Here is a 22,832-nt window from a genome sequence, read left to right on the forward strand (position 1 = left end):
TGTTCTCGCAAACTGAAGTTTTCTTACTTCAACTGCCGGTTTCCAGGTTAGTTTTTTGTCAATCATGACACCTAAATAAGGATAACTGTCAGTGTTTGCTAAACTTTCCTTATTCAAGTAGATGGATCTAGTTTTGGTGTTCTTACTAACACCTGCCTTCATAACGAAGGTTTTCCCTATATTGACCTTAAGGTTCAGACTGGCCATAAAAAGAGCATATTTGTTTAAAGCCCTCTGGAGTTCATTTGGGGTGCGAGCAAGGATGACCGCATCATCCGCATACAATAATGCCGGAATGCGGCGATTGGCCACCATAGGAAGGTCCTGGGCTCCACTCAACATTTCAGCCTCCAGGCCATTGGTATAGAGGGTGAAGAGGAATGGAGCCAGGACACAGCCTTGTCTCACCCCCTTTTCTACCCCAAAAGATGCAGTCAATTCACCACTAGTACCGAATCTTACTCTGGCACTTGCATCCGCGTAGAGTTCCCTTAAAAAAGTGACTGCAGTCTGGTCCATCCCTAGATCTAAAAGGATGGACCAGAGTTTAGGATGGCTAACGCAGTCAAACGCAGATGACAGGTCGACGTAGACCATATAGAGTACTCCGGCCTTGATGTTAACGTATTTATCTATCAAAAGAGATAGATTTAATGCCTAATCTATGGTCCCCAGTCCTTCATGGAACCCATATTGTAGGTCGGATAAGATGTTATTATCCGCTGCCCACTCCTGCAATCGGTCAAGCATAATCCGACCCATCACTTTCCCCGTGGAATCTAACAGGGAGATGGGGCGGTAGCAGGATACTGAGTTCCTGTCCCCTTTCTTAAAGATCGGGACTAGAATAGATGTTTTCCAGGATTCCGGAATGCCTGTGGAGCATAGTGCATTGAAGACTCTAGTTAAAAAAGGAATCCAGAGTTCGGTGTGGGTTTTATAAAAATCTATTGGGACCCCGTTGGGCCCAGGGGCCTTCCCTGGTTTGCTTGCATTTAAAGCCAGAGTGACCTGGTCAAGAGTAATAAATATATCAATAGGGAAAGACAAGGACCCTTGACAATAGGGAACAGTGTTACCGACGTCAATTGATAATTGAACTGCCGAAAAAATTCTTGAAAAGTGATCAACCCAGTCCTTTTCATCTATTGCAACCTCGACTCTAGGCAAATTACCGTTATCAGTAAAAAATGGAGCTTTTACTGCTTTCCAAAAAGTGATGTTGTTGTTACTGGAACAACTCTCGTGCAAATCATTCCAGAGTTGTTTATTCAGTTCCATTTTCCTTTCTTTTAACACAGAATTATAGGCCTTCCTCAATGTAGATATTTCGACGGGATCCCTGACTGTTTTATGCAAAGCGGATTTTAACTTAGAATAGGCCGCTGTGCATGAGTGGTTAAACCAGCCTCTATTACTTTGTTTAGAATTGGCCTTCTTAATCGTTAGGGCCCGTTTTACCTCCTGAGTCACAGTGCCAAAGTTTGCAATAACCTCTACGTCAGAAACGGTCGGGTCAAGGCATTTCGTAATAGACGAATATGCCTTAGTAACCACCGTTTTTGAAATATCAATGGGGTTGACTAAGGCCCATTTTAATGAGTACCCATTTAGTCTGGATAATTCTAGATCATATTGGTCCAGAACACTTGAATTTTTGCGGTTAGGCCCATTGAATAGATGTAAAGTAATACTGATAGGGTAATGATCACTTAGTGCAATCTGATGAGTGTGGAAGGTAGTATCCCTCTTTGCAACGCTGTTAGAAAGAAGGATATAGTCAATTGTAGAATTACATCCTCGCCCATGATAAGTCGGGGCCAGTGGAGTATTTAAGTCATGTAAATTATTCGCAATTCCCATATCCAGCTTAAACATAGTTTCATTTAAGGAACTACCTAGAGTTGAGTGTGCAAAATGAGAAATGGGTATGCCTGCCTCATCATTTAAATCACATAAAAGTTGATTAGGTGCAACACATATAGAATGGTTAAAATCACCGCCCCAGATAATAGACACCTCTCTGGCTTTATTCTTAATAAAAGATGTTATCAGAATAAAAATGGAATTAATTAGTTCCGATGCCACTCGATCGGAAAGGTTATTATAATAGTTAACCAGGAGGAAACAATATCTTTTATTTACTGTTCGGCTAATAAGCTGGAAATTAGGATCAAGTTTTATTGTCCTTATTCCATCTAACTTAATCAAGTTTGAAATGTATGTGGTTAACCCACCCTTAGCCCTACCAGAATTTGAAGGTTGGGCAGGAGAAAAATATGTTTTATAGCCATTCAGATGTGTGGCTGTTGTCTGCCATGTCTCCTGTAGACACAGGATATTAAAATTTACAATAAAGCTAGTCCAAACGTCATTTCCTATTCTGGAGCGAAGACCCGCTACGTTCCAGAATAGAACCACTAATTCTGATTTAATTAAATTAGGATCATGTATAGCCTTGGGACATAATGGGGGAATCGTAGATATTGTCGAGACATCTTTTACTTGGGGGACTATACTTGGTGACAGCGGTAGCGAGATCTTAGTATTTGAAGCAGTATGATTTAATGCAGGAGGACAAGAATCGCTGCCTGATAGGGCATTCACTAAACAACTATCTGGGGTCCGCAGATAGCCCTCCAGAGAGAGTCAATCGACATCCTCTAATCCTTCAAGGGGGGTAAAAACGGTTGGAAATAGGAAGGTTAAAATTAAGGGGCCCTATTTGGGGGTGTGGATACATTCTAGACATTATTAGATTCCTATGGTCCGACTGTGGATAAAAGTAAGTCAGGTCATAGGTTCTTATAATTGTCTGTCGTTGGGTATGAAACCAATTGACTATGTAAGAAGTAGCTTTGTAGTCTCTGAAGTTAACAACAATGACGTCACCTGCAATATCCTTTGGCCGCGAGCCGACCCAACCAAGTCTACGAACGTTTAAAATTTCACCATTAATGTGAGGCGGTAGGGGCCTATTCTGTCTCAGCCAGTACATTGCTTTATTTTTTAACTCGTGGTAGCCCTCCTTCTTCCCCAGCTCCAGAGTAGGAACTCCTGTCAAAACAACAACATAGGGGACCGCCTCGGGGGGGTAGATCTATATGCTGACATCTGAGACCATCTATTTTACACTGGGCTGTATCAGCAGAAGCACTATGTGGGTTAGGGTCAGAACTAGTAGTTTTAGGAGTTAGTTTTTTACTACCATAGTCAGGGACAGTATTATTATTTTGATTTTGCAATGAATTAGTTTGATTTTTTAAAGATGATAATATCTTTGTTTTCGGTTGATCTAGCCCTACTTGTTTATTATCTGTCACTGTAATTAGGGAAGAGTGAGTAATGGTATTTTGAATTGCCACTGTATTTAAGAGTAGATCTTTTATCTGTTCCGAATTTTGCGCAACCGATTTCTCAATTAACACAAGTTGATTCATCATGCCCTTAGCTCTTTCTAAAAGAGGGAGAAGAAGTGATTTTACAAGTAACTCTATTCGACCCACAATTTCGTTAGTTAATAAGTAACAATTTTGGGAATCTGACTGGGTTTCAACGTCGTATAAATTAATGGGGTCAGTAGAGTGAAAAGTCGTAGTGTTGTTATCCACCTGGTTGCTCTTAGTATTACCAGGTGGGTTTAATTTATCAGACTTCTTTGGACCCTTCTTTCTCTTCTTCAAAGGGGGTGGACCTCCACTGGTCATTTTTGTTCCCTTTCTCAATAAGCTCTTAGTGGTAGTAGCACTAGTGGACTTTAACGGCAATAGACCAGAAGAGGTATTATTAGAAGAAGGGTTAGCATAAGAAGTGGAGGCAGACGATGGTAAATGAGTACAGGATTGAGTCTCAGAGTTAATATCTCGTATAGACAAAGAAGAAGATCCTGACGCAGATTGCGTATTACTTATTAAACACGGTAAAGGCAGTGCATGAACCGGAGAGGCAACCATCTGAATGGTGCCAAGCGAAGAACGTTTAACATGCAAATGTTCAGCCGATAGGCGCCGCTCCACCAGGGCAATCTCATTCTCAAGGACTGAGGCGGCTCTTGTGATAAAATTGTCCAATGTGCCTTGAACTGTTCCTCCCACCAAAGAAGATCTGCCCTTAGAAGGGTGTGATGTCATGATTACAATAAGATGGTATTGCTATACGCACTTATGAAGGCTTAAAACGAAATAAAGCAATGTCCAGGTCATAGGCAGGGTGGAATCGCACAAGATAATATATAGGATAGTCACAGGCAATAAGCACAAACTTAGTAACAGTACCTCTCATGCGGCAACACGAAATTTAGGGAGTGGGCCCAGCCCAGCCTCCTCCTGCCCCGGACGGCCACAGACGGCCCACCCTTTGCCCGGGCTTAGCCCGGCGCCGCCCGCGCGCGTCCCGCGACGCGGAGGAAGCACCGGTCTTTTTGGGCGCCTCCTGGCGCGTAAGCGGCGTCAGCTGCTCCCCTGGCACATGGGATGTTGGGAGGTGTAGTCCGTCCCCGCACAGCGGCCGCAGCTGGTAATGGCGGCAGCGGGGGACGGATAGCAGCAAGACAACAAGATGCAAGGCACGAAGGTGAGTGGGTGCACAGGAACTCAGGGCGCAACCACAGAATTCTCAAACAGAGACCCGCTCTGCCGAGGAAGCACCGGTCTTTTTGGGCGCCTCCTGGCGCGTAAGCGGCGTCAGCTGCTCCCCTGGCGCACGGGATGTTGGGAGGTGTAGTCCGTCCCCGCACAGCGGCCGCAGCTGGTAATGGCGGCAGCGGGGGACGGATAGCAGCAAGACAACAAGATGCAAGGCACGAAGGTGAGTGGGTGCACAGGAACTCAGGGCGCAACCACAGAATCCTCAAACAGAGACCCGCTCTGCCGAGGAAGCACCGGTCTTTTTGGGCGCCTCCTGGCGCGTAAGCGGCGTCAGCTGCTCCCCTGGCGCACGGGATGTTGGGAGGTGTAGTCCGTCCCCGCACAGCGGCCGCAGCTGGTAATGGCAGCAGCGGGGGACGGATAGCAGCAAGACAACAAGATGCAAGGCACGAAGGTGACTGGGTGCACAGGAACTCAGGGCGCAACCACAGAATCCTCAAACAGAGACCCGCTCTGCCGAGGAAGCACCGGTCTTTTTGGGCACCTCCTGGCACGTAAGCGGCGTCAGCTGCTCCCCTGGCGCACGGGATGTTGGGAGGTGTAGTCCGTCCCCGCACAGCGGCCGCAGCTGGTAATGGCGGCAGCGGGGGACGGATAGCAGCAAGACAACAAGATGCAAGGCACGAAGGTGAGTGGGTGCACAGGAACTCAGGGCGCAACCACAGAATCCTCAAACAAAGACCCTTTTATATTATATGTGATGTAAATGAAAATTTATATTTCAGAAATCTAATTCAGAGAAGTACATGATTTATTGTAGTGGAAAAATATAATTTACAACCTGTAGATAGGTGAACAAATAGTTGAAAAAGAGAATTTTTTTTACAATCTCATTGATTGTATGTTTTTTCACCGCTATTATCTGATGATCTACATTGAGAGCAATGTGAACGGTAAAAGTCAATAGAATCTGAGAACAGCAAGAAAGGGAAACTGAGTATGTTATGTAATTCAAAAATTATGTTGTGTTCTTAAAACTATAATCACAGTTTTTCTTCTTTTTTTTACGGAAAGTAATACTAAGGCTTGAAATGATTTTAAATTCAGTTTGCAATAAAATTACTGTAACATATTTTCAATGAGCTTGGTATCTACTTTAATAAATAAGGTAACATGAAATAATGTAATAAGCATAATAATATGAAGTAATGTTTACAGTCACTTTTATTGCAGTCATCTATTTTTCCAAACACTATCCATCACTGATCTATACCATTAGGCACTATTCCCACACTCCTGTCATCACGAATGCACTATCCGTGTATTTCTCCAATCACCTAACCTGTATTCAGATAGTTAGAAGATTACCCGGAAACTACCTATGTACTTTTCAAATGACCCAGGTACTATCTGTATACTCATGCAATCAGCTACACATCATCTGTACACTCTTCCAATCACCCAGGTAGTATCTATACACTACTCCAATACCCTAACTATTATCCCTGCACTGATGCAATCACCGAGACACTACCCTTGCACTCTTTCAATCATCAAGGCAGTATCTATACAATGCTCTATCCATGCAGTCAATACATATACACTTTTAAAATCACCCAAGCTCTCTTTATACAGTCCTCCAATCACCCAGGTACCACTCTTCTACTCCTCCAATCACCCAACCAGAATGTTTCAAGTTTTAAAATCACTCAGGCACCACCTATGTACTCCTCCAATCACCCAGGCCCTACCTCTATACTCTTTCAATCAGCAAGACATTACCCCTACACTCATGCAATTACCAAGGTATTAACTATGCATTCTTCTAATCCCCCAAACATTACACCTGCACTCATGCAATCATTTAGGTATAAGCCATGCACTCCTGCAATGCCACAAACATTCCTCTGCACTCATGCAATCACTTAGGCATTACACATGCACTCTTCCAATAACCCTGATATTACCCCTGCACTCATACAATCAACCAGGCATTACCTATGCACTCCTTCAATCACTCAGACAGTACCTGTGCATATATAAAATCATAACAAAATGCGGTTCAAAGCCGGAGGGTCCTAGGGATAGTTTTAAAGACCACACAGGATTTATTCCCCAATGTCAAAACAATCAACAGTACTAAATCCTGAGGTCTATAAAAGTGCTAAGAAAGTGAGTGAGAAGATTAAATGTGGATTTATTTCTCACGCCGTTATTCTTATCCTGATTATTGGTTAATTCGGGGAATCTTTCCGAAAGAAAAAATTCAAACGGATCATACGAAAGAACTGGGCTAGTTCCTGTTTGATTTCAAATATATCGCCCCGATATGAAGGTACAAAACCAAGTCCCTTATTGAGGAGAGACAATTCATCTGGATTTAAGACATTTTTGCTCAAGTTTATAATGAGGTCGTGTCGGAGCTCGGTCCTGCCAGGTTCTCCGTCAGACCCCGAGTTGAGCGAGCCAGTGGATTGTCTATCCAATGGACCTGGGTTTGGTGTTGCCGCCTCTTGCCTCTGTACCGACCGCAGCCAATCCCTAAAAAAGACTGGTTATGGTACATTTGAGGTTGCGGCGGATAACCTGCCTTTTGGACAGTTTTTGCGTTTGAAAAGGAATTGTTCTTCCACTGTGAAGTACCAGGAACATGCTCGTAACCTGTCTAAGCAACTACAAGACAGGCAGTACCCGAAAAAATTAGTGAAGAACTCCTTCAAACGGGCATTTAATGATAAGCGGGAAGCTTTACTTGAACCCAGCACTTCGAAAGAGGCAATCAATAGACTGACATGTGTCCACACCTTTTGGAAATTTTCCAATAAAATCAAGAAGAGTATTTGGTCCAACTGGAGAATCCTAAAAATAGGTGGCGAACCATTACCACGACCTCTGTTTGCTTTTAAGCGTAGCAGTAACATTAGGGACCGCTTGGTACATACCCGTCCCCGTGTTTATAAGAAAGGGACACAGAATACTTTGTGGGGTCTTTCCCCAGTATTAGGACACTTTCCATGCGGCTCTTGTGCGGCCTGTTCCCATACATCCATAACGACAGAGCTTGATATAGGATCACTAAGACCATGGGTCCTTAACTGCAACACCAATTGTAACAATTACAACTTAATTTACATGATTACATGTCCATGCCCGTTACGGTATGTAGGGATGACTGCTCGGCGGGTGAAATCCTGCATCGTTGAACATAAGAGTACCATCTGTTGCGGCCGGTCATCAACCAAGCTGACTAACCACTTTCTTACAGTTAAATACAGTCCTAGTGACTTAAAGTGGACAGTTTGGGAAAAACCGTTTATTCTGCCTCACATCACTGACTTAACTACATTTTTGTTCAGGCGAGAACAATGGTGGGTACACAAGTTACAGTCAGACATCAGAGACTTGAATGATCATATTCCCTGGTTTCTACTGTAGGAACTTAATCTTATCTGTTCTTTCAACGTATACTTCAGTTTCTCTGATTATCTGCTTCCCTGATATATACTCTATAAATGTGTATGTATTTGCAATCTATGACCAACATCGTGGATCATTACAGATATACACTTTATAAATATAGGTACATTTGTAACCTATAGCCAACATTGTGAAGTCATCACAGACATGCTGAGTATTGATTTGATTACGTCTATTTGTTTTGTTTACTTTGGCCTTTGAGCAGATTATGCATAAAATAATGAACTTACAGGTTGAGATTGTCATAAGCGCTTTATTTGTTATTTGCCTTTGAATTCCTGTGTGGTGATTTGCCCGCTTTAGTTCTTGTTTGTAAGCATGCGTTCTATTTGTTCATTTCGTTTCAGTCTCCTTAGTGTGAGACATCGGGAACGGACAAAAACTTTCATTACGCGATTAACATTATGTGCATGCGCCAGCGCGCAGTTCTGGCACTGAGTGACATGCGTTTGCTTGAAGGTATAGCGTCTCTTTTACCAGACATGCGCTATAGACTTTTCATCAGATTGTGACACATGGGTGTCGAGCTGTGCCGTGATTGGTCACGTACCGTGTAAGGAGTGGCTCATAAGGAGGCAGATTCAGTGTTCCGGTACCTCCGGCTTCAGGCTCTATACTACGCCGGCGTACCGACGGACAGGTAAGCCCCCGGAGGCCCTCCCTCAAAGACTGATTAGGTCTTTATACCTGACCCTGTATTTACTAAGGGTGGGCGTAGTTCGCGAAGTAGCACTTCGCGAAGCTACGCAAAGTGAAGTTCGCACTACGCGAGCTACGCGTAGCACTTCGCGAACTGCGAAGTAACATGTTCGCACTGTGCAAGATGTTGTTTTCAATGATTGCACAGTGCGGACAAGCAACCGGCACTGTGCAATCATTGAAAATGGCATCTTGCACAGTGCGAGCTGTAGTTTTCTGCTGCTCGAGTAGATTTTTACTCGAGCTGCAGCTTTCTCAACGCGAACTGGTAGTTTCTCATCGCGAGCGGTCGCGAGCATACGCGACCCCTCGCAATGAGAAACCTGACCTTCTCGCGTTGGGAATCTCGCCGGGAGGTTTATTTTCCATGCTCGCGATCGCGAACAAGGAAAAAGTCTCGCCAGGATGTCATTTTGCTTGCTCGCGGTCGCCAACTTGACGTTGAGGACCGCGAGCAAGCAAAAAATGACCGCAGCACTACGCAACACTACGCTACGCGTGTTCGCACTGTGCTACGTGCAGTTCGCGTAGCGCGAAGTAGCGCGAACTTCGCAAACTACGCGAGCGTAGCGTAGTGCTTCGCCCAGGCCTAGTATTTACTCTTTTTTACAAATTGGTCGTCTTGGGACCTTTGATCTGAGTAGTCGAATCGAATACCTGTTAAATTCATTAATTGACTGTACACCGGAGGTTAAGTTATACCGGTTGCACGAGTTTCTTTCGAGTCATCATTTTGGTTTGATTGTAACAGCTGATGTCTGCAATCCTTCAATATGTATCCTGGGCACATTACCTCTGACGATGATACTCGATGTTACTTGATGCTTTTATTCACCTTAACATTGTTGTATCATGTTATTGGTTTTAAGATAGTACTTTTCCATTTAAGAACAAACCACCCTGCAAAGCACTGGGGCGAAATGAGTCTTTTGCTAGTGTGTTCTCTTTTCTCTTTCTCCCCGGCGTTAGTCTCCCTTTGCTAGTTTGGCTCCTTTTAACATGCTTGTCAAGGGGTATTGACATATTTGGTACATTCCCTTCCCGCTTTTTTCAGATAAGACATGTCTTGTGAACAATTGGTTGCCACTGTTTTTTCCAGAGCGGTGCCCATTTCCTGAGCGGATGCCAGGTAGAGGTGTGGTGAGTTTACTTTACTTTATTTTTGGGTTTTTCATGTGAAACATGACCAGTTTTTGATATACCTTCAATCCTTACATTGATGTTGATTGTTTTGTTTGTTTGTCAGTAATATTCATTAATGGGCACGTCAAGATATTTTGTGTCCCTGTATCCTTTTGTGTTACTTCACTGCTTCACTTGTATGCAGCAGCATCATAGGTCCTGACGAAAGCCTAGCCCACTTATAGGCCACATGGCTGAAACATGTTGACCGATTCGTTTTATTCCACCATTGCGGTTTGTAATTTAGACTGCTGATGCACTGTTATTTTAAATCCTGGTGAAGAACGTCTCATAATAAAGGTTATTTGACGTCCTTGAGCTAGTTTTAACCTCACCTTCCCTCACAGTTTTGAAAATAATTTTGTTGTGCTGCGCCCTCACTCATACTATTAGCTCTTCATTTGTGGATTTAGTATATCCAATACCATACTTAAAACATCTCTGAGCTCCTCCCTCTCAGAGAGGGGGTTGTAGCTCCCAGAGGAACTAGGTTTTTCCTCTTGGAGGAGAATCCCAAATGATGAAGCATGTCACCTATGGTGAGTGAGGGATTTCGTCCTGTAAAGGGATATGCCCGAAGACAGGTCTGTTGGGCTTAATTACTGGTTTTGTTTCACTTTTTACTTTTACTTTGTTTAAGCAATCTGTAGTGATTTTCCACACTTTCTTAGCACTTTTGTATACCTCCGGATTCCATACTGTTGATCATATATAAAATCACCCAGGCACTACCTATGCACTCATGCAATCATACAGGCATTACTCATGCACTCCTCCAATCATCGAGCCAGTACTCATGCACTTTAAAAAAATCACCCAGACACTATTTATACACTTTGCAATCACCCACATACTACAAGTTTAGTCATGCAACAACACAGACATTACTTTTACACTCATGCAAACAGTCACACTTGTCTCATGCACTCCTTCAATTAACTACACACTACCTATGCACTCATACAATCACTTATGCATTACCTGTCCATTCTTTCAATGACCCAGACATTACCCCTGCACTCATGCAATAACACAGACACTACCCATGGACTCCTCCAATCGGCCAGCAACTACCCATGCACTTATAAAATCACTGATGCTCTACCTATGCACTTGTCTAATCACTCAGATACTACCCATGCGCTCCTCCATTCCCCCAGACATTACCCCTTCATTCATGCAATCACTCACACATTACCCATGCGCTCCTTCAATCTCTCAGACAGTGCCCATGCAGTCTTCCAATCATCCAGGCACTACCTATGCACTCATGCAATCACCCAGGCACTACCCTTGCACTCCTTCAGTCATTCAGGCACTATCCATGCACTCCTCCAATCGGCCCGCTACTACCCATGCACTTATAAAATCACTGAAGCACTACCTATGGACTCGTCTAATCACTCAAGCACTACCCATGCACTCCTCCATTCACCCAGACAATACCCCTCCATCCATGCTATCACCCTTGCATTACCCATGCACTCCTTCAATCTCTCAGGCAGTGCCCATGCAGTCTTCCAATCATCCAGGTACTACCTATGCACTCATGCAATCACCAAGGCACTACCTATGCACTCATGCAATAACCCAAGCTCTACCCAATCGCTCCTCCAATCACCCAGGAACTACTGATGCAATCATGCAATCACTCAAGCACTACCCATGCGCTAAAACCTGCACTCACACACTTCTGCTGCACTTATGCAATCACACACGCACTACCTATGCAGTCTCCCAATCATCCAGACACTACCCGTACACTCATGTAATCACCCAGGTGTTTCTTATGCACTCCTCCAATTACACAGAAACTACCCATGTACTTCTCGATGCACCAAGGCACTACCCATGCACTCTTCCATGCACCTAGACATTACCCATGCACTCCTCCAATCACCTAAACATTACCCCTGTACTCATGCACTCCTTCAATCACTCAGGCAGTACACATGCACTCGTCCAATTACCCAAACATAAGCCATGCACTCCTCCAATCATACAAACATTACCTCTACACTCATACAATCACCCAGACATTACCAAAGCATTCTTCCAATCACTCAGGCAGTACCTATGTACTCCTTAATCATCCAAGCACTACCCATGCACCTCTCCAATCACTCAAGCATTACCCATGCAGTTACAAAATCCCCCCGGCAGTACCAATCCACACCTGTAATCACTCAGGCAGTACCCATGCACTCCTGGAAACACCCAGACATTACTCCTACACTCTTGCAATCACACAGGCATTACCCATGCACTCCTTCAATCATCCAGACATTACTCCTACACTTATGGAATCACCAAGGCCGGACTGACTACCGGGCGTTTTGGAATTCCGCCGAGCAGGGGGCTGATTTCACTGCGGTGGGGGCTGACTTCGTTCATGGAGACCTGCGTGTACTTCGAAAAAATTAAAGCAAAACAAATTTCGTTCAGTACCGGCAGGTCCCCATCAACGAAATCAGCCCCCAGCTCAGCAGCATTCCAAAACGCCCGGTAGCCAGTCCGGCCCTGGAAATCACCCAGGTATTACCCATACAGTTCTGCAATCAAGCAGGCACTACCCATGCACTCATGCAATCACCCAGATATTACTTATCCACTCCTTCAATCACTTAGACAGACCCATGCACTCCTTCAGTCACTCAGATATTACCCTTGCCCTCATGCAATAACCCAGGCACTACCCAATCACTCATGCAATCACTCAGGCATAACCCATGCGTTTCTTCAATCACTCAGGCAGTACCCAGGCACTCTTCCAATCATGCAGGCACTACCTATGCATTCATGCAATCACCCAGGCATTACCCATACACTCATGCATTCACTCATACATTACCCATACACTCCTCCAATCACCCACACATTACCTCTGCACTCATACAGTCAGCCTGGCATTACCCATGCACTTACCAAATCACCACGCACTACCCTTGCACTACTCCAATCACCCAGGCACTACCCTTGTACTCATGCAATCACTCATGCATTACCCATGTACTCCACCAATCACCCACACATTACCTCTGCACTCATGCAATCACCCAGCTGTTACCCATGCACTTACAAAATCAACATGCACTACCCTTGCACTACTTCAATCACCCAGGCACTACCTATGCACTCATGCAATCCCCCAGACATTACTCATGCACTCCTCCAATCACCCACACATTACATCTGCTGTCAAGCAATCACCCAGGCATAACCCATGCATTTACAAAATCACCACACAATATCCTTGCACTCCTCCAATCACCCAGGCACTACACTTGCACTCATGCAATCACACAGGCATTACTAATGCACTCCTCCAATCACCCACACATTACCTCTCCATTCATGCAATCACTCAGGCACTAGCCATGCACACGTGCAATCACCCAGACATTAGTCCTGCACTCTTGCAATCACCCAGGCACTACCCATGCACTCCTTCAATCATATATACACTGCCTGTACACTTCTCCATATATTCCACTTACCACAATTCATAAAACACTTACAATTTTTTCTTTTTTAAACCAAATAGGTGCTTGTGAAAAGAAACATTTTTTCTTCTTGTTTAACTTTTTTGTGTTTTTTAACACATTTTTGCATTTTTTTTTAAATGAATGAAAAACTAAATAGAACCAACAGCGAAAAATTATGCAATTAGGAAGTCATTGCATTAGAATAAAAAATATTAATTAACAATAGTGGTTCCTAATAGCAACCAGGATGGCATCCACTGATTGCTCACAAAACATAGACTTTTGCGACATTTCGCGCAACGCTGCTCCACTCTAGCAAAATCAGGGATGATGTGTGGAGTGCTAGTCATGGTAGAACCAGATGATGTGCTTGGCCCAGCAGTGTTGTCCTCGGTTCGCCGCTTTTCTTCTTCCCGTTGATGCTGCTCTCTTGTGAGACGCTGAGGATGGATAGTCTGTAAATGTTTTAGCATTGATTATGTCCCGCAGGAATATTTTTTCTCTGAACCACGTGAGAGAACATTCACACAAATGGTGCAGGTAACTTTTTGGGCATCTACTTTTTTTTCTCCTGGTGGTATCGAGAAAAATGAAACCAATAAGGAAAGCTACCTGCCAAGATCATTCAAGAAGGCCCTGTAAAGGGTCCGGGCGTGGGCAGACCAGGACAAGCTTCAAATAAACAGCAATGTCTTTGAATCACACTCAACTTTATTAATTTCTTTAGTGTGATCAAACTTTTTTACTTGAATTGATAAACAAAACTTTTCAAGATTCACAAAAGAGAAATAGCTCTGTCCCACACATCTTATTCACAAACCGCAATCATACTGACACACATTCCACATTGACATCATCATTATAACAAAAACATGTAAAATATAGATTTGTTTCACATAAATAAAAACACATTAGGATCGTAGGGCTGCCATAGGATGATTAAATAGCAGTTTGATGGTTGACATCCACAAGATGTGGGTAGTGACGTTTCAGCTACCCAGTGATCTAAGAAGCGCCAACGCGCGTTTCGGTGTCAAGCCCCAGCTGGGGCTACACCTTCATCAGGGCGAAGATAAAAAGGTAGTGTGGGACAAACACACCTAAGGGTCGTGTACTTTTACGAAGTTCAAACTACAACAGTTCCACAGTGTATGTAGTATACTCCAGGGACGATCGAAGAGCCTGCCATATATCAGCATAAACCAATGGAAAAGGTAATCTGTTTCCAGAATAGAGGCTGCGCATAAGCGTAATCTCATCAGGGGATATGGTAAGCAGTTTATTCCGCCAATCAAGCGCTGTGGTTAAGATAGATGCCTAAAAAAGTCCGCGATGGTCAAACGGATTGGTATTCGAAGAGAAATTTGTCTCAGGATTAACATGTATATGGACTTCCTCCGATGGCAGTATCGAGAAAAATGCCCACACTTCACCGGTTCTTTCAGGTCTTCTTCCTCTCCAAGTGGAATCTGCTGAGGGTCATTTCCAGCTGCCATTTTAAAATTAGTGAAGAAAACACCAAAAAAGGGTACAGAAGAGGATCAGAAAACAATAGGTGTGTCTTCTGAGATGCTCTAGCAGGAATTAAAAAAATGGATGGGGCCTTCAAGTTCTAGAATCAAAAGGTTCTTAACCAATGAAATTGTTTCTTTTAAAATCACATGGGATTCGCGCACCCGGTACGTAACCAGCACGCACCCTGGCATGATTCCCGAAAAATATATTTAACAATAATTTTTCTTTATTCTAGTTACATATATATGATTTTTATATTTAGATTAAATAATCTCTTGCTATAATATACATATGAAACTGATGTACATATACTTTTAAAACTTAAAGATTTGCGATGGATTCACGCACCTGGCGTGACCCCCAGAACCATGTATGTGATGTTATGCGGGGCTGAGATTCGTGCACCCTTTTCTTACCAAACACGTATCCTACACGACTTAACCAATATGGCGGCATGGATTCAGACACCTACCAAGATAGGTACACAATCGGTACGTGAATCTACTTTAAAAAAAAAATATGTATATTTATATTTTAGAAAAGAGAAAACATTACATCACTTTTATAAAAATTTAAAAAATAAGAAAAAGTATTTTTGGGACATTATTGTTAGAAATTAGCATTTAAAAACCTTTGAAATTCACTGAAAAAACCATAGGGTTCAGGGACGTTATAGTTAGATATTAGCATTTAAAAAACCTTTGAATTTCAATGAAAAAAACATAGGTTTCAGGCACGTTATAGTTAGAAATTAGCATTTAAAAAAACATTTGAATTCACTGAAAAAATCATAGGTTTCAGGGGCAGTTATAGTTAGTTGGACATTTCACTCGTTCAAAACCATAGAAATTCCCCCGTTATAGTTAGTTCAGCTAACTATAACTCGCGCCCCCGCAATGCACTGCTGATGATATCACATATTACATCACTCATGACATGGTCACTGACATCACTGATGACATCACTGATGACATCTCAAATGACATCACTGATGACATCATCCATGTGATCATTTCATGCATCTTCTCACACCCTAATATAGCTTTTGATACAACCACTCTAAATTACAGACTGACATTCTCAAAATCATGGACACTCCAACACCAATAACTACATACCCACTCACTGATTCTTAGGTCTACACACACATCCACTCACACACCCATACAGTCACACATACTTACAGTCACTCAGTACAGGACTATCATATGCACTCATACACCTATATAGACACTCACACCCCGTCACTGATCCATATTGGTACTCACACACCTAGTCAGTCATGCAAATACTTAATCACACTCCCATTTACTCACCCATACAGTTATACACGCACCAGCTCACTTACTCATACAGATACTAGCACATTCTGATGCTCTTATACAATCACTGATACAAGCACACCCTCATCCATACAGCCACTCTCACAATCACACACTCTCACTTATAGCCATTTATATACACTAACACACATATATACTGCCTTTCACATCTGTAGTTACTCACACATGTACAACTGAGATATACATTCACTCACTAACGCAACCATGCACCCAGTGAATCACCCACTCACACATCTATGCACAGAGTCACACAAACCCCACCCACACAAACACTCAGACACCCATACAGATACTCAGACAACCAATCAATAACTCATATAGACACTCATCTAGCTATTCACAAACCCATGCAGTCGCTTACACACCAACAGACAGACAGATACAGACATTCACACAGTTTATTCACTAACCCATGCATTTAGTAAGATACGTTTAATCACTCACTTACACAGTCAGTCACGCACCTACTAAATCATCCATTCAGACACTTATACACCCACTCATTCTTCAATACGCCTTTCCCTATATATATTAAACATATTTAAACTTTACAGAAACACACAGTCACGGGATGATGTCAGCAGTGATGTCATCAGTGGTGTCATTTGAGATGTCATCAGTGATGTCATGAGTGATGTCACTGACCATGTCATGAGTGATGTAATATGTGACGTCATCAGCAGTGCATGCGGGCGCGCGAGTTATAGTTAGCTGAACTAACTATAACGGGGGAATTTCAATGGTTTTGTACAAGTGAAATGTCCAGCTAACTATAACACCCCTGAAACCTATGTTTTTTTCAGTGAATTTCTGAGGTTTTTTAAATGCTAATTCCTAACTATAACGTGCCTGAAACCTATGGTTTTTTCTGTGAATTTCAAAGGTTTTTTAAATGCTAATTCCTAACTATGCCTACAGAGATAGGATATGTGAAGAAAGAAGAACAAATGCACAGAAAGAAAAAAAAGAAGTGCAGAAAGAAGCAACAGAAGTCCTCAAAGACGAAGAAAAGTGCAGGAAGAAGGATAACGTGCAGAAAGAACAAAAAGAAGAGCAGAAAGAAGCCTTGTTGCAAAATCATCCTGTACCCTCAACTTTTTCAGACGGACACTGGTGGTAACTGAGTCTGACTAACCAGTCCTAGAGCCAGTGCTATGTTAAAAGACACTTAGAATACAGTGAAAACACCTACATACACTAGGGAACACTATGCGTTGGGGTCCCCCTGTGATTAGCATGACCTCCTATGTAAGCCCCTAGTATATAATAGGGCAGGGGGATTAAAACTACCTCTTAAAACAGGCCACAGGGCGTTTTTGCACACGTTAACTCAGGCCCCGTCCCCTCCCTTCACCACTGTGTAAACACGCCCTGTGTCCGTTTTTAGTTGGGAGATTAAGTTCCCTTGAATCCTGAGGGTCCCTAGGGTCCAACTAGCCCACTAGGTACCTCCAGTAAGTGCCACAGAGCTGCGTTGCAGAGAGGTGTAAAAAGTGGCACGGCCTGGACCACCTCTCTGCAATGCAGCTCAGTGGCGCTTACTGGAAGCACTTGGTGGGCTAGTTAGCCCCCAGGGGCCCTCAGTATTGAAGGGAAATTATATCCCCAATTTAAACATGCCATAGTTCGTGTTTGCACACGTCACCTCAGGCCCCGTCCCCTCCCTTCACCACTGTGTAAACGCGCCCTGTGGCTGTTCTAAGTTGAGAGATTAAGTCCCCTTGAATCCTAAGGGTCCCTAGGGTCAAACTAGACCACTAGGTACCTCCAGTAAGTGCCACAGAGCTGCGTTGCAGAGAGGTGTAAAAAGGGGCTTGGCCTCAGAACACCTGTCTGCAGCGCAGCTCCCTGGCGCATACTGGAGATGCCTGTTGGGCTAGTTGGCCCTCAGGGACCCTCAGTATTGAAGAGGAATTAATTCCCCAACTTACAACTCGCCAGGGGGCGCGTTTGCAGAGTGCTGCGAGGAGGGGGCGTGGCCTCCGGCACGATGCCAGTCTTTTATTTATTATAATTTTTTAAGAAGGGGGGCTGTGTGGTTCCCCTTCTTACTCTAATTTATTGGCCCTGATGACCCCATCCCCCAGGGCCTGTCTCCTAATTATATTTTTTTTACCCCAATCCCCAGGGCCGCCCACTGTTTTTTATTATTTAAAAAAAATATATATTTATAGACACACCTAGGACATGCTGGACAAACCGTACGTACCTATCACCATGACGATTTGCGTGATATTCATTAAAAGGCGACTATGCATACAATGAATCCACGTGGAATGTATTTACACCACTAGTGAAGCTCTGACATGTCTGATGCCCTACCGTGCCTAATCCCGGTAGACACCCTTGTCGTTTATTTATACAAACATGGGTAGCTATTGACGGGCACATTTAATACACATGCACACAAAGACATTCAAAGGGGATTCGCCAAAAATTCGACCAAAACTATGCAAGAAACCCCCCTCACGGTTAATAAAACACACATCCACTGCCGGATGTGTAATAATTTTTATTTTACTCTCTGGAAAGGGGACGAACATCACTTGAGAGTCACAGCGCGCTCCTGGCAGAGCCCAATGCTGTGTTACACCCACCATTGCCTGCTGAGTGCCACACACCTCTGTGTTGTATTCCACTAGCTAGTGCATATGCTATGACACTCTCTAGCCCATGTGCACTGTAACACCACCCCGTGGATATGTCATGCCACACTTGTCTTCGCACGGGTTATATTGCCCCATCTAACGTGCCTTCCTCGATGCCTATGTTATAACGCACAGTGCTATGCCATAAATATTACAATTTGGGATCCATATCTTTGTCACAGTGCATATGCAACGTTACACTCCCCAGCACATATTTTATATTACAACTTTAGAGACTAGTTAGGTTACACAACACTGCCCTGTGCATATTACACTCCAAGGCGGATATCGCATAGCACGCGCTAGTGCCTGTGCTATCTCACGCTCTCCAATGAATCTGTCATTGTGCACAATGTATTGCATATTATATTTCACGCCCGGTTCATCTTATATCACACTTTTTGGTGCATAGTTTATACCATACACTATATCTAGTTTTCATTTTCAATCGTGCTCTCAGGACTATGTTCTATATAACACTGTGTTCACCTACCCTTTTCACGGGCATTACATTTTGCGATAGGGGGTGGAGGCTCAGGGGGTGTTTCTGCCAAGTGAGCCTGGAGTCACAGTCACAAACGTCCTCTTCTTCCTGAATAAAAGTGAGATTATGCTGCATACTTGTTCATATTTTAAGTAGTTCGCACAGACACACGTTTTAAAAACAATAAAGTTCCTAATACCCGCCTTATCTGAACAGTTAGCTTGCTTCCCCATCCCCCACCTCCCTATCCTCTGTTGTGTGAATCCATGGACTAGCCTCCTCCCACCTGCCATGCATGGTCTGATGTGCTGCCACTGCCCTCAATTTAGTATGATGTACCAGTCCACTCCTCCTGCCCTCCATTGCCCAATTCTATGCCCCATCATTGACCTCCTGCTTAAACTCTGTGCTTAGCTTGCTGCCCCTATTCTCCTTCCCTCTGCCCTCCGATGTCTTTGTGCATGCCCCTGCTCCATCCTTTTTGCCCACCATGTTCCATGGACCTGCCACTCCTATCTACTCTGAGTGTTCTGTTGAGCTGCCACTCCCCTCCCACCTGCCTAGCATTGTCAGACGACTGTAACCTGTCAATGCCACCTCCACCCTGCCTGTCCACATGCCATGCCACTATCCTCTTCCTCCTGTCCTACATGGTCCATTGTACTGCCACATCCGTCTGCCCTCCCTGGTCTGTTGTTCTGCAACTGCTCCTCCTGCCTGCCCCATACGGTCTGTTGTGAGGCCCCTTCCCCTGAACTTTCTTGTCTGTGCACAGGTCCTGACCCTCCCTTCTATCCTCCATTGTCCTTTGTGCATGCCCCTCCACCCTCCTTCTTGCCCATCATAGCCATTGTGCTGCCACTAACCCTCCCACTTGCCATGCATGGTCTTCTGTGCTGCCATGGCCCCTCCCACCTTCCCTGTGTGGTCAGTTAGCTTCCCCTGACCCCCTCCCACCTTCACTCTATGGTCTGTGTGTATGCCATCACAGTCTCATTGTTTCTCTTCATGGTGTGCCTTGCTTCTAGTGCCCATCCTGCCTGACCTCCATGGCTATCTTGCTGCTCCTGCCCTGCCCCCTTGCCCCCAGCCCTCTGTTTACATGTGCAGACTCCTACTCCCTCCCTCCTGGCTTGTCTGTTCCATTGTAATGCCCCTGATCCGTCCCTCCTGCCCTTAATGGTCTGTTATGCTGCAGCTTTCTCTCCTGTCTGTCCATTATGGTCAGCTAGCTACCATTGCCTCTTGCCCCTCTGTTCTCTGTTGTCCATGTGCATGGTCCTGTCCCCTCCCTCTTGCTTTCTATGGATTGTTGTGCTGCACTCCCGTCCCGCATGCCCTGTGTGGTGTATTGTGCTGCTGCAAACCCTGATGCCTGCCCTGCAGTGTCAGTTTGGTGCACCTCTCCATGTCCCTCCTGTCCTTTGTTATCCAAGTCCATGTCCCTACCCCATTTCCTTCCATGATCCAATGTACCATATTTGCGAACATTTTGAACTTGGTAAGAGGGAGATTTTGAAAAAAAACTGGGGTATTGATTTTCCCCTTTGAGTTACATTGAAAAAGAGGAGATTGTAGACAGGAGACAGATCAAATAAAGCCCATTTGAGCTTAAAAACATTGGACGTTTCCTGGCTGAATCGGGTCTGTTGGCATGTATGGTTGTACTACAATTGCCTCTTCCTTCTGCCCACAAGGGTCTATTACATTGCCACAGCCTCTCTTGCAAGTCCTGTATTGTTGGTTTGTTGCCCCTGCCCCCCTTTCCACTGCCCTCCATAGTCTGCTGTGCTGCCACGGCCCTTCCTGCCTGCTCAGTGTGGTTAAATTGTTGCCTTTGCACCCTCCTACCTGCCTTCAATTTTCAGAGTCCGTGCCCCTGGCCTCTGCCTCTCAACAGTATCCTAATGAACAACTAGATTGCTAACATTCTATATTTATTACAAAAGTGTGGAACGCCTGACCTCATCTTGATGTAATCAAAACTGTAATACCTAGAGCATTTCCTTTAGAAATTACATATATGAGAGGGTCTTATTGGCATGAAAATCATGGTTAGTGCTCTAAAAGACTAAAATAAGGACATATTTTCTGAGTTTTCAAATAGCGACAAAGCACTTTTAAATTATTTGTTATCTTTATGTTTTTTTTATCCAGTTGACCACTTGATTAAATGTTGCACTTAGGGGAGAGGATGTGGTGTTACTTCCAGAACTGCAGACTTTGCAACTGGGGAACCAGGTTGGAGTTTCTGCTTCAGCTCGACATTCTGTGATTCTGGTCAAATCACTTAGTCTCCCCATGTCTACAACCAAAATGAATTTGTTCTTGTGTGATGTAACCAATGCTCATGTAAAGCACTCCAATACCTGACAAGTCTGCACTATATAACACTGCAAAAACACAAAATAATAAGTGTTTTGCACACTTCTGTCATTGGGCTATATTTGGGCTACATCTGGGTAATTTTGGGCTACATTTGGGCTCTTTTGTCTCCGGTGGCCATCTTGAGAGATTTATTTGTTATGAAGTTTCCTAATTTCCTCATGTACTGCAGTCTCCTCAGTAGGAAATGCTTTCAGTTTTTTAGTTTGATTCCATCATGAAGGTATTCAGATATGCCACACATTTGCCATAAATTCGGAATGTTAGCACTCTAGTTGCTCATTAGATCAATGTAGTAAAACTACTGTTCACCATGGAAGTCTGCTCCTGGTATTAAAAGTGCATGTTTCAGTCTGCATGTCAGAATTTTTTAATGAAATAGAAGAGGATTTGAGAAGTCACTCAAAATGTGCCCTCATTTTCTTTCTTCAGCATTAATCATAATTTCTATGGCAAAATGAACCCCCTCATTGTGTTCCTTTTTAAATTAAATGTTTTAAGTGTTACCAGTTTATTCCAATCAAGATGGCTTCAGGTGTGCCATACTTTTGTCATAATGAAGACAGTAAGCGCTCTAGTTGTTTGTAAGAACACTCTGGGACATTCTGTCATTGGGCTATACTTGGGCTAAATCTGGGTGATATTTGGGCTACATTTGGGCTCTTTTGTCTCTGGTGGCCATCTTGGAAGACTTATTTGTTATGAAGTTTCCTAATCTCCTCATTTACTGCAGTCTCCTCAGTAGGAAATACTTTCAGTTTTTTACTTTGATTCCATCAAGAAGGCATTCAGATGTGTCACATATTTGCCATAAATTCAGAATGTTAGCACTCTTTTTGCTCATTAGATCACTGTAGTAAAGCTACTGCTCACCAGGGAAAACTGCTGCTGGTATTGAAAGTGCATGTTTCAGTCTGCATGTCAGAATTTTTTAATGAAATAGAAGAGGATTTGAGAAGTCACTCAAAATGTGCCCTAATTTTTATTTCTGCAGCACTAATCATACTTTTTATGGAAAAATGAACCCC

Source organism: Triturus cristatus, chromosome 5_2, assembly GCF_964204655.1.
Source record: "Triturus cristatus chromosome 5_2, aTriCri1.1, whole genome shotgun sequence".
Lineage (NCBI taxonomy): Eukaryota > Metazoa > Chordata > Amphibia > Caudata > Salamandridae > Triturus > Triturus cristatus.